This window comes from Salmo salar, chromosome 06, assembly GCF_965601325.2.
Source record: "Salmo salar chromosome 06, fSalSal1, whole genome shotgun sequence".
Taxonomy (NCBI): domain Eukaryota; kingdom Metazoa; phylum Chordata; class Actinopteri; order Salmoniformes; family Salmonidae; genus Salmo; species Salmo salar.
This window is the reverse complement of record NC_138296.1, coordinates 56,563,377-56,574,985: the sequence shown is the minus strand read 5'-3', so window position 1 is coordinate 56,574,985 and position 11,609 is coordinate 56,563,377. Positions and strand designations below refer to the sequence as shown.

Sequence of the window (11,609 nt, the reverse complement as noted above, 5' to 3'; positions counted from 1 at the left end):
GCAAACAAAAAGATTAGCTATACCACCTCCACTTACCCAGCCAGAGACAAATTAACCAAATATACAGACAGAGATTCACTGAAACAAAATCAAATTGATTGATTATTAGATAAGTCACAGGGTTTTGGTCAGGAGTAGGCTGCTAAGTGACTGCAGATGAAGAAAAAAATGATCCGCTTGTTAAACTATATAACATGCTAGCAAAGTGTTCTGATCAGTGCTAGTAAATAAACCAACTTGTTTAAGATGATCACGAGCAGCACTCACCTCCACTTAACATTTCCCCAGCCTACTTGTAGCCTAACCAATATCAAAATGGACATTCAGTGAAAACAAATATTGAACTTTTATTGATTTATCAAGACGAGTCCCCAAGCTTGTCTCAAAGCAGTGCGATGACGCTGTCCCAATCAAAACAGTGCTGGAATGATCATCTAGTTGGCCACATGCGGGTAGGCTATTGCTTAAAGTGAATTATAACGATTGGATGACTTTGGGAGATTCTGTTGTGATACTTGTCTTCAATTTCATTAGCATACTTTATTCCAATATTTTCGTAATTCAGTTATATTCATTCCCACATAGTTCTTTATGGATCTATCCAGTTTTGGTTAAGAAAACAGTGCATGCTTAGTGGTGGCTAGACGAAGTGATGGAATGGTAACAACCAAGGTAACAGCCTAGTAACGGGTGCTGCCTAGCAATCATCAAGAGTGTAAGAGCGTAGTGCAGAACTTTACTGCAATCAGGACTACCTCAGTTGGTGGAAATACAAGTACAGTCTTTGTTACCGGCAATATCTTTCAGATATAAAGAAAAGGCAAATAAAAGTTGGCGGCATGGTAAAGTATGTGGCTAAACGTCTTGGTATGTAATGGGTATTACTGACAGGAATGAATTGGCTAAAACATCAAACAAAGTCACCCTTGAAAGACTAGAGATCGTTGAAGAAGCTATTGGGTAATACTTTATCTGGACAGTCCATCTGTAGATGCTCTACAGGCTATCTACAAACTATCAGTAATATTTCACCGAACTATCTACTAACGCTAGCTCTAACCCTAACCTTAACCCTTATCCTAAACCTAAACTTAACCCTTACCCTAGCCCTAACCCTTATTCTAAACCTAATCCTAACCCTAACCTTAGCAAGCAGTTGCTTATCAACAGATAGTTTGTTGATAGTATAACAATCTGTAGAGCATCTACAGATGGAAAGTCCAGACTATCCAAGTAAAGTGTGACCAGCCATTGCTATTGCGAAATAATTTATGTTCAGAACAATTCAAATAAACATCCATCCAGGTCATTCTGCAAGTGAACCAATAATTATTTATCAAACCGATTGAGAGGAATATCTGTATCGCAGGTGTCATGCTTTTGTGTGTTCAGAGGACAATTGTGAAAGGTCAAAGATGGAAAGTCTGGAGCAGAAATACCCACTAGATATATGTAGATATGCTCAGTATGCAGCAGACATAGTTTTGAGTCTGTGCTGCCTGGGCCAGGTCAAAGGCACAATCTGAGATATGTTGATCTCACAGACCGTCAGTGTTTAGTTGCATCCATAGCTACATCTATACATTTGAGAGTAGTTATATTTCCCCAGTCCCAGCCCCATCCATCAAGTTTATGTTTGCCTTTTGGTCGGAGACAAAAACTCAAGATTGTGGCTTAAAATAAGTGCTTTAGCCTTTGTCACAGAGGGACTAGGGAATGGAGTGGCCTGGCCATTGAGTTCCCACTACACACACACACACACACACACACACACACACACACACACCCACCCACACACACACACACACACACATACACTCAATGGCCATCAAGTTCACCCCAGCAGAGGTGAGGAAACCTGCCAGACACGAAACACTGCTCCATCTGTCTACACTGGTCCAGGTAAATGTGTGTGTGGTGAAGACACACACGCATGGGAGTTAGTGATGATTCATGTCACCCAGCTAAGCCCAGGCAGACCGCTCAAGTGTGACTTGATTGGACATCTATCAATGTCCTGAGGACCTAGGGTAAACCCTTCAAAACATTTGTGGACTCACAAGGTTAGTGTGTGCTAGGGGAAACAGTGAGCGCTATTACCATCAAGTAGGCTTGGGTCTTGCTAGGGTACTGTGGATGAGTCTTGGCTGTTGGGTGTAATCCCATGACTCTGGATCAGAATGTTGCGTGTTCGATCTCAGTGACTCTGGATCAGAATGTTGCGTGTTTGATCTCAGTGACTCTGGATCAGAAGGTTGCGTGTTTAATCTCAGTGACTCTGGATCAGAAGGTTGCGTGTTCGATCTCAGTGACTCTAGATCAGAATGTTGTGTGTTTGATCTCAGTGACTCTGGATCAGAAGGTTGCGTGTTTGATCTCAGTGACTCTGGATCAGAAGGTTGCGTGTTTGATCTCAGTGACTCTGGATCAGATTGTTGCGTGTTTGATCTCAGTGACTCTGGATCAGAAGGTTGATTGTTTGATCTCAGTGACTCTGGATCAGAAGGTTGCGTGTTTGATCTCAGTGACTCTGGATCAGAAGGTTGATTGTTTGATCTCAGTGACTCTGGATCAGAAGGTTGCATGTTTGATCCCAGTGGTTGACACTCATCATGACTAATCCCATGACTTTGGATCAGAAGGTTGAGTGTTCTATCCCGGTGATGGACAATTATTTTTATCTTAATCCTTACCTTAAATATGAACACATTCTTATTTACAATGGCGGCCTACACCGGCCAAAACCGGGTGACGCTGGGCCAATTGTGCGCCGCCCTATGGAACTCCCAATCATGGCCAATTGTGATACAGCCTGGAATCAAACCAAGGTGTCTGTAGTGACGCCTTAAGCACTGAGATTAAGTGCTTTAGTCCGCTGCGCCACTCAAGAGCTCCAAATCAATTAAGCCACACGTTGTTGTACATTCCTCTGGTGTGAGGTCATATCAGCATGTCCTCCGATTCCTTTTCCCTCCTTCTTCACTCATGCCCAAACATTGATGTCGGGAATGTGGGAGTCTCCCTCTTTCTGTTTGTCTGTCTGCCACTGTTTTTGTCTGTCTGTCTGCCCTTCTCACTGTCTGACTGTCTGTCTGCCCCTGTTTTTGTCTGTCTGTCTGCCCTTCTCACTGTCTGTCTGTCTGTCTGTCTGTCTGTCTGTCTGTCTGTCTGTCTGCCCTTCTGACTGTCTGCCTGCCCTTCTCACTGTCCGACTGTCTGTCTGCCCCTGTTTTTGTCTGTCTGTCTGCTCTTCCGACTGTCCGACCGTCTCTCTCTCTCTCTCTCTCTCTCTCTCTCTCTCTCTCTCTCCCTCTCTCTCTCTCTCTTCCCATTAATTCTGGGAGTCACAAGGAGAGGGTGAGGAATGGAGGAATGTGTTTCCGACTTCAACAGTGGCTCAGTGTTGCAGCAGAATTGCAGGCTATTGGGGGATTCTCACAAATTCTTGGTTTCAAAGATTTCAAACATGAAATCTTTAAAAAGACTTGCATCAACAAATTTCCTTTTTAGGCATTAATAACAAGGTCTGAAGTGTTTGTGAGCATTCATTTAAAAACATTTACTGACAATTTAACACCTTTTTGAACATATTTTGCAAAACAGGTCCTTAAAAACCTCATTACCGCAACAGTCTGAAAACGTCAAGACCATTTGGAAAGCTAATACCTTTTAATTTTTTTTCAAATGGATTATTAACAGTCATGCACAGTTACTTTAAATTATATATATTTTTTAATTAACATTTTTATTTGATTTTGACTGATTTCTTTCATTACCTCAACACCTTCCGTAATCTACAACCTAACATTTTGGATATTTCATTGAAACTTGACATATTTTCAAAATGATGTGGCAAACCTGAAAGAACATAACGTATAGATTCTGCTCATGTATTTTAAAGCAAACTACTATTTTTCCATTTGTTAAATTAACATTGAATGAACACCTGTTGCGGTAATGATACCTAGGTTTCAGACATGAGGTTGACAATTTCGGTAATGATAATAAGTATACTATGATTGAGGTATGATTAAAAACATGACATTTAATGTAGAAAATACATTTGATAATATTGGCACAATCATGGATTCAAGTTCAATCAATTTGATTTTTCAGTGCTTTAAAAGTACATAACATACATAGGCTGAAAACATACAAAAACAGAGCAGGATATGTCATTGTCACTACACACACTGGCCTGGGGATGATGTTTCTATGACCCCAAGCTGGTGCAGCTTCTTTATCTTCAAGCCAAAGTTTCCATGCGTTTTGCAAGCACATGTTTCTCTGTCTGTGACTCTTCGCTGGCCAATCCAAAATGGCTTAAGTTTAAAGAATTGGGCCTTGGAAAGGTTTTGCCTTGGATTCTCAGACAGAGATCTTCTATGAAGATTTGCCAAAGAGAGCCTTAACGGATTAAGGCTCTCTTTGCCATAGCGTCCGTTAAGGATTTCCCATTTTTTACAGAGGAGACTTCATCTTGATGAAGGATGCGGCTAACAAGTTTGCGCATTAGTCTTCTCTGGCTGTAATGTTCTCTGATGACCTCTCCTTGTAGTTTTCTGGACCTCTTTGCCTTCCATGTTGACAATTACCTGCTTCCTCTTGGCCATCATCTCAAGTCTTTTCAGTATTTTCTTTAGATTGACCATCTCTTTGGTCCTCTCCAGAAGCTTCTCTTCTGTGTAGTGCAACTTTGACCTAAATTTTGATAGTGTTTTCTTTCTTCTGTTCCTTCTTTTTGGGTGATTCCTTTGGGGTAGATGTCTTCCTTGGTCCTGGTGTCTGTAGAGATGTCTCTCTTCTTTTAGGAGTTGATGGCAAGACATTTACCTGCTGAGGTGAGAATGGCTGTTCTCTTGGGGAGGCTGCATGTTTTTCACTTGCTTCTTGAACATGTTGAAGTGTATCATCTTCCTCGCTTGATGGTATTTTGTCCAATACAGCTTTTAGTTGTCTCTTTTTTCTGTACTGCCTTCGAGTTTACCCGCTACTGCTTTTTGCTTCTTTTCATGTTGCTTTGTCAGACCTTGATTTTTCTTGATTTTACAATTTTGCTTTCGTTTTTGTTATCTGGAAATGGAAAGGAAGCATGACATGAAATGAGCATGTCTCAAAACATGGGAAAAATCTCACTGTTATGGACACATCATCCTATAGTAGAGACTGGATAGCTTACTGCCTGTGTGTGTGTGTGTGTGTGTGTGTGTGTGTGTGTGTGTGTGTGTGTGTGTGTGTGTGTGTGTGTGTGTGTGTGTGTGTGTGTGTGTGTGTGTGTGTGTGTGTGTGTGTGTGGTGTGTGTGTGTGTGTGTGTGTGTGTGTGTGTATGCGCAGCCTATAGAAGGGACTGCATGGCTTACAGACTGTGTGTGTGTTTCCTAAAGTAGGGACTGAATGGCTTACACACTGTATGAGGGCATAGACTATATATATATATATATATATATATATACACACACTGCTCAAAAAAATAAAGGGAACACTTAAACAACACAATGTAACTCCAAGTCAATCACACTTCTGTGAAATCAAACTGTCCACTTAGGAAGCAACACTGATTGACAATAAATTTCACATGCTGTTGTGCAAATGGAATAGACAACAGGTGGAAATTATAGGCAATTAGCAAGACACCCCAAATAAAGGAGTGGTTCTGCAGGTGGGTACCACAGACCACTTCTCAGTTCCTATGCTTCCTGGCTGATGTTTTGGTCACTTTTGAATGCTCGCGGTGCTTTCACTCTAGTGGTAGCATGAGACGGAGTCTACAACCCACACAAGTGGCTCAGGTAGTGCAGGTCATCCAGGATGGCACATCAATGCGAGCTGTGGCAAGAAGGTTTGCTGTGTCTGTCAGCGTAGTGTCCAGAGCATGGAGGCGCTACCAGGAGACAGGCCAGTACATCAGGAGATGTGGAGGAGGCCGTAGGAGGGCAACAACCCAGCAGCAGGACCGCTACCTCCGCCTTTGTGCAAGGAGGAGCAGGAGAAGCATTGCCAGAGCCCTGCAAAATGACCTCCAGCAGGCCACAAATGTGCATGTGTCTGCTCAAACGGTCAGAAACAGACTCCATGAGGGTGGTATGAGGGCCCGACGTCCACAGGTGTGGGTTGTGCTTACAGCCCAACACCGTGCAGGACGTTTGGCATTTGCCAGAGAACACCAAGATTGGCAAATTCGCCACTGGCGCCCTGTGCTCTTCACAGATGAAAGCAGGTTCACACTGAGCACGTGACAGACGTGACAGAGTCTGGAGATGCCGTGGAGAACGTTCTGCTGCCTGCAACATCCTCCAGCATGACCGGTTTGGCGGTGGGTCAGTCATGGTGTGGGGTGGCATTTCTTTGGGGGGCCGCACAGCCCTCCATGTGCTCGCCAGAGGTAGCCTGACTGCCATTAGGTACCGAGATGAGATCCTCAGACCCCTTGTGTGACCATATGCTGGTGCGGTTGGCCCTGGGTTCCTCCTAATGGAAGACAATGCTAGACCTCATGTGGCTGGAGTGTGTCAGCAGTTCCTGCAAGAGGAAGGCATTGATGCTATGGACTGGCCCGCCCGTTCCCCAGACCTGAATCCAATTGAGCACATCTGGGACATCATGTCTCACTCCATCCACCAACGTCACGTTGCACCACAGACAGTCCAGGAGTTTGCGGATGCTTTAGTCCAGGTCTGGGAGGAGATCCCTCAGGAGACCATCCGCCACCTCATCAGGAGCATGCCCAGGCGTTGTAGGGAGGTCATACAGGCACGTGGAGGCCACACACACTACTGAGCCTCATTTTGACTTGTTTTAAGGACATTACATCAAAGTTGGATCAGCCTGTTGTGTGGTTTTCCACTTTAATTTTGAGTGGGACTCCAAATCCAGACCTCCATGGGTTGATAAATTGGATTTCCATTGATTATTTTTGTGTGATTTTGTTGTCAGCACATTCAACTATGTAAAGAAAAAAGTATTTAATAAGATTATTTCTTTCATTCAGATCTAGGATGTGTTGTTTAAGTGTTCCCTTTATTTTTTTGAGCAGTATATATATATATATATATATATATATATATATATATATATATATATATATATATATATATATTATTATTAAAATTCTCTGCGAGAGGGTAAACAGTCCTTCAAAAATGTTGCGGAGGAGGCGAACATCAGTCATGGACACGTAATTTTTCCACGATCTTTTCATTATTATTATACATGAATACTCAGTTAATCATTTTTCTGTCATTTGAAAACATCTAGTAGAACATCCATTTAAGTTTTTCAGAATATTTTCATTTTACTCTGTTTGAATTACAACATAACAATCATGGCTGGATGTGATATAGCCTGGATTCCAACCAGGAACTGTAGTGACACCTCTTACACTGAGATGCAGTGCCTTAGACCGCTGCGCCACTCTAGAGTCCTAAGGTTAGCAGTGTGGTTAAAGTTAGGTTTAAAATCACATTTTAAGAAGAGAAAAAAAATTAAATAAAGGGATGGGCAGCTATTTGAGACTAAAGCTGAAGAACATACCCACATCCAGGTACTTTCCACAGGTGCTGGAGTTGTAGGCAAACTCATGGAAAACAGAAAGTGAAACGCTGCCCACTGCTGCTCATGCTCCCATGTGATATTTATTCCTATGTTTCGACCTTTAGGTCTTCACCAGGCATCCATATCCCAGGTGGGGGTGGAAGGTCCTATATATAGGGGCAGTACTTAATGACATCACTTCCTGAAACAAGAGGAAAAAAATGTATAACATAGGTTCACAAAATTAACATTCAATGTATCAAAATATATGATCATACACAAGGAATGTGATCAATATTTACTGTAATATACATACACATAAAATATTGAATTAGGACTAAAAAACTATTTGGACCTTTTGAAACTATAAAAATGGTTTCCAGTCAAACTCCTCATTAAGGCCAAGAGGAGAGTGTGTTGAGCATGTGGATCTAGAAAGATTCCCTTTGAAGAACTTTCCTCTCAAAGTCCCCTCCCCATTTCTATTCCAATGTATCTCAGAGAACTAATAGGATGTCCAGCTTGTACGAAATGAACAGCAATCAGATTTTTGGTCTCACCTGTCGATATATTGCTGCGGTGCTCCCTAATCCGTATCTTAAGGTTTCTACAGGTTTTCCCTATGTAAGACAGACCACAAGGACATTTCAACATGTAAATAACATTGGTGGTCATGCAGGTAATAAGGCTATTTGAGACTTAATTTAATTGACGTTTTACGGTATGTGTGTGTATGTGTTTGTGTGTGTCTTTTTGTGTGTGTGTGTGTGTATTTTGTGTGTGTGTGAGGGCCTGTGTGCTAGCGTGTGTGTGGGCATGGGCCAGGGTGTATGTCTTTCACTGCCCTCACAGTATCAGGGAACACTTTATCCTTCAATCTGTTCTTAATGAAAACTGGGAAATGCAAAGGAAAGACCATATGTGTGTGTGTGTGTGTATGTCTGCAGTGTTTAGAGTATAGCATACTGGAAAATGTAGTTATAGGACTACTGACTTTTCATGGCAAAATGTATTTTCGTCTGTGATTCCTGCAGCAATGAGATGAGGTACTGTGTTCCCTGGTTACCTTGGGGACTGATTGTGTTTGAGTGAAACTTGGTGAGTGGGGTGGCCTCCACGCCCCCAGAACAGTACAGGAAGACAGACCGCCCGTGGCAACTGGGACTTCATGTACAGAGCACAGGGGGCTGTAAGTAGGAGCGAAGCGTGACTCTGGGGGTAAATGGTCTGTAATCGCAATAATCAATGTGATTAGCCTGGGCTAGACCCAGCAGACCCAGACCTCCAGCCCCTCAGACCTGCCACCCAGGCTGCTGCTGCCTGTTGCTGCCCTGGGCTACACACACTCTTACTACAGGGATGCAGGGAAGGAGGAGGGAGAGAGAGAGAGAGAGAGGGAGAGGCAGGCAGGCAGATGGATGGAGGGATGGACGGACAGAGAGACATACAGACAGACACGGATGGATGGACCGACTGAGGGAGAATATCTGTCGTAGAGAAGGGGAAAGAGAGAAAGTGAGCGAGAATGAGAGTTAAATAATAGGTCAACAGTGATGTCCTGAAAGTCCCTTCTTCAGGATCGGTGGGTCCCCCACCGGACGGTTGAGCTAACGTTGGCTAATGCTATTAGCATGAGATTGTAAGTAACAAGAAAACTTCCCAGAACATAGACATATCTCATATGGGCAGAAAGCTTAAATTCTTGTTCAACTAACTGCACTGTCCAATTTACAGTAGCTATTACAGTGAAAGAATACCATGCTATTGTTTGAGGAGAGTGCACAGTTATGAACTTGAAAAGTTATTAATAAACCAATTAGACACATTTGGGCAATCTTGAGACAACATTTTAACAGAAATGCAAAGGTTCATTGGATCAGTCTAAAACTTTGCACATATAACTGCTGCCATCTAGTGGCTAAATTCTAAATTGTGCCTGGGCTGGAATAATACATTATGGCCTTTATCTTCCATTTCAAAGATGATGGTACAAAAAATACTTTTTCTTTTTCCTTTGTATTTTCTTTTATCAGATCTAATGTGTTATATTCTCCTACATTCATTTAATATTTCCACAAACTTCAAAGTGTTTCCTTTCAAATGGTATCAAGAATATGCATATCCATGCTTCAGGTCCTGAGCTACAGGCAGTTAGATTTGGGTATGTCATTTTAGGTGAAAATTTAAAAAAAGGGGCAGATCCTTTAAGATTCCAGATATTTTACTCAAATTATGTGGGAAGAAAAGTGGGAATGGGGACAGGGAGAAGATCTGCCCCTTGGAGAGTTCAGCTGTCTCAAAATCACAGAGAGCCAGGGCTGTGTCACATACAAAGACCTGGGAAACACAGAGCAGAACAGAATATAAATTGTAAAAACCGGAACTGTCTTTATTATTAAGCTATATGTTATTTTCCATTGACCAGTGTTATTAATGGATTGATTAGAAGAGTCAGCAGCCTCTCACTGTAGATATGTTGTGTCTAAACAGCCTGTCAATCAAGTCGCTGGCATTTCCTGTCTAGCTGTCCTTTTTAGAGTGCCACTGCTGCTGAGTGCCCTGTCAGGCTCAGACACACACACAAACACACACGAACACACACACGCACACACACGCGCTCACGCACACACAGAGTTTTCTAAGTTAAAGGCAAACACACAGACACACAGACACAAAGGGTTGAGCCTTCACAGACAGGCCTGTCCAGTGAGTTAGTGTGCTCAGATAAGGACAGACACTTCCTGGTCCAAACACACACACAGAGAGAGAGAGAGAGACCATTGAATTGAATTAAGAGAAAGAGACCTTTGAATTTAATTGATGGTACATGCATACATGTGCCATACTCACCTTTCCCTCTACCACACGATACAAAACAACACCACACATCACAATAACCAAAAAACCACACCACCTACAACCGTATATCCAAAACATCTTCCACAGCTATACAGACAGCCCCGCCAACACACCATATCTCATGAAACATCTCCACACTTTTTTATCATTCTATAGAACTCAAATTCTATCCTAAGGCACACAGAGACCATCCCATTAAATAATAGTAAAGGGTCTGTTATCCCCCCACCTTTGACCCTGTTCCGTCTTGTTATCCAAATAGCCAACTTTGCCTGAGCAAACAGAAAATTCAACAAAACACATTTGGCCTTTCCTTATTTGAATACCTGTACCCCATTATAAACATCCCAACAGTAAAAAACACCCACAACCTCTCACACAGACATTCCAACAGAGACATTAATAATGGCATTAACCTGGCGCACACAGAAAACACATGAATCACAGTTTCTCTCATAACACAGAAAGGACACCCCTGCCTGACTCCCGGTTCAACCCGTGCGAACCAACTGTTACTGGCCAGGGCTCCATGTAGAACAGTCCACTGGAGGTTCCCTGACCTCTTTGGTGTTGGGGGTTTGTAGAGCCCCCTCCATCTAAAACCCACCATACTCTCCTCCCCACATACCCCCTGCCACTAATGTGCCTTTACTCCTGTTAGGCTCCTAATGTTCCTCACCTTAATGCAGAGGTTGTAGAGGGCTTTACCTCCCACCCCCTCAAACTCCCCCAGGCTCGGAGTGTTAAAATCGAACAAGTCCTCCAGACCCCCTTGCCAGTCCCCAGTCTCTGCCGTCACCTGCAGTGGTGGAAACATTGGTGACCCCTCCCCCTTTGGCTGCTCAAACACCGACGGCAGCTCATCTGCAACTCACCTACCCACATGCATTCACGCAACACGGAAAAGAAGTCCAGTCCAATTATTCCTCAGAATTTTTTATAAAACTCCACTGGGAGTACATCGACCCCCGGTGCACGACCAGGGGACATCTGGGTTACGGCCTCTGCCAGTTCATGGGACAACAAAGGAATGTCAATTTCATCCCTCTGTGCCAGAGAGAGCTTAGGGAGTTCTGCGAACAAGACCTGAACACACATAGGGTCACACATTTCTGCCCTGCACAAATCAGTATAAAACTCCACAGTTCGCTCTCGCATCTCCCCCACCACAGAGGTCACCCACCCATCAGACAGCCGTAAACAATGCATACCCTTGGCT

At 43.1% G+C, this 11,609-nt stretch overlaps 1 long non-coding RNA gene across 1 annotated transcript; it reads right to left on the bottom strand.

Moving 5' to 3' along the window:
• Window positions 1-4,025: 4,025 nt before the first annotated feature.
• LOC106607568 (uncharacterized) lies at window positions 4,026-7,783 on the bottom strand. The gene is made up of 2 exons (XR_006770412.2): window positions 7,532-7,783; window positions 4,026-5,073 (listed from the first exon to the last, which is right to left on the bottom strand). It is a non-coding gene; the product is annotated as an uncharacterized LOC106607568 (long non-coding RNA).
• Window positions 7,784-11,609: the final 3,826 nt, after the last annotated feature.